Raw genomic sequence first — 2,228 nt, 5'->3', positions numbered from 1 at the left:
ATTGAAAGTGGATTTTTAAGTCTCAAAAGTGAGCATGTAATACTTCCAAAAAAGACATCTTTTACACACTCACACACATAAATTTTAATGGTTTTTCTGAACATTAGAAAAACAAATGCAGTGCACCTTTAGCTATATTTCCACCACAGACTGATTGCGCAGTCCACACCTAAGTAGTAGGTGGCTTCTACGGTGACATGGTTTCTCTGCATCCGAAAACCATGAGGGCTGGTTAAGAAAAGGCTGAATTCTTGCACAAAGGAACATTCACTCATCAGATCCCACCAATCGATCTCTTCTGTGCCCGTTTCCTGGGCGACCTTCTTGGTGAAGCTTTTGTTGATCTGATTCAAAGTTTCCTGACGAATCCAACTCCTATCGGCATCATTCTGATTTGATGTACCCATCTCTACTTTCTGTATTGGTCTCTTGCACTTTCTAGATTATGGGAGTTGATGAGGGCCAATAACAAGCAGTAGCCCAAGACCAGCAAGGAACATATACATAGATTGTCTCTCCATCTAACCCATTCTCTCTTTCAATCACTGTAACTGTTTGATTGAAGACAGCTTCTTGTAATACATTGCCATTCAAATCTTTGTAGCTGAGGTTGATGACTAGACTAATGGGTTGCCCATTCATGGGCACTGCAGGAATGAAGGAGTTTAGAAGAAGGCCTGTGAAATTCTGAATATAAAATGGTAATCCTGAGGATAAAGGAATGAAGCATCGAGTGATTCAACAATAAAGTCTTCTGAAGCCTTGTATGTAAAGCCGACCAGGAACTTCATGATCTTATTTGCTGGAAAATCTTCTCCTTTTACAAAGAGGATAGTTGTATCTGTACTTGGTGAAGCTTCAGGTTCATCACACAAGTCTTCCACTTTGTCCTTTGCCAGATCCGTGGGTTCATTTTCTTTCACTTCAGCTTCATCATGTTCATCTTCAATTATTGAATCTTCTACGGTTTCTTCATCCTCTCTAAGATCCTGAACCAATGCCCCAGGGCCCCTTCTGAAGACAAGGGTGGCAGGGGACATGAGCAGGAGCAGCAGAAGCAGGTGGGGGAGGAGTCTCATGTTGCAGCCAGCCAGTGTCCTGTTGCCATCGCAAGTGCTCTTGGGCTCCAGCGATAATGGCTTTACTCTTCATCTGGGCTCTGGATGGGAGGGGCGGGCTGCATGGAGGACCCACCAGTGGTGCCTGCCCTGCCCCTGCCCAGCAACTCTGCAGACATGGCTCCTTGGCTCTGGGGAGGTGGGGACCAAAAAACAATTCTACATATGTAGATATATTTATATATGGTGATGGGGAAATCTATCCATGCACCTATATTTATAGGTTTACTATTAAGGTGAAAGATGGACATTGGGCCTGCACTCAAGTACTCCCTCAATACAAGAACACTTTGTTCTATTAAACTGGCATTTCATGATGCTCACCTTCCCGACACAACCGCTGAAGACAAAGTGGGTGCATAAGTAAATATGGTGAAGAAAGCTGATGGTGCCTGGCTATCAAAAGATATAGAGTCAGGGGTATTAAAGGATTGAAGATAAACAAGTGGATCTAGCTGAGAAGCAACAAAGCCCACATGGAAGAAGCACACTACCCTGTGTGATCACGAGGTGTTGAAGGGATCAGGCATCAAAGAACAAAAAATCATATCATTGTGAAGGAGGGGGAAGTGTAGAGTGTTGACCCAAAGTCTCTCTGTAGGCAACTGGACATCCCCTTGCAGAAGGGTCGTGGGGAGGAGATGAGCCAGTCAGAGTGTGGTATAGCACCAATAAAAGATACAACTTTCCTGTAGTTCTTTAATGCTTCCTCCCCTCCACTATCATCATCCCAATTCTACCTTACAAATCTGGATACACCAGAGGATGTACACTGGTACAAATAAGAGCTGGAAACACAGAAAAACCCCTCAGGACCAACAATGAGAGTAGTGAAACCAGGAGGGCAAGGTGAAGGTGGGGGAGAAAGGGGGGACCAATCACAATGATCTACATATAACTCCCTCCCTGCGGGATGGACAACAGAAAAGTGGGTGAAGTGAGACAGCAGACAGTGTGAGACATGACAAAATAATAATAATTTATAAATTATCAAGGGTTTGTGAAGGAGGGAGTGTGGGGAGGAAGAGGGAAAATATGAGGAGCTGATACCAAGGGCTCAAGCAGAAAGAAAATGTTTTGAGAATGATGATGTCAACAAATGTACAAATG

The 2,228-nt window shown here is 43.9% G+C and overlaps 1 pseudogene; it reads right to left on the bottom strand.

The window, feature by feature from the left end:
- Positions 1-274: 274 nt before the first annotated feature.
- Positions 275-1,079, bottom strand: LOC142454665 (translocon-associated protein subunit alpha pseudogene; annotated as a pseudogene).
- Positions 1,080-2,228: the final 1,149 nt, after the last annotated feature.

Source organism: Tenrec ecaudatus, chromosome 8 (genome assembly GCF_050624435.1).
Source record: "Tenrec ecaudatus isolate mTenEca1 chromosome 8, mTenEca1.hap1, whole genome shotgun sequence".
Taxonomy (NCBI): Eukaryota; Metazoa; Chordata; class Mammalia; order Afrosoricida; family Tenrecidae; genus Tenrec; species Tenrec ecaudatus.
This window is presented reverse-complemented; position numbering and strand designations above follow the sequence as displayed.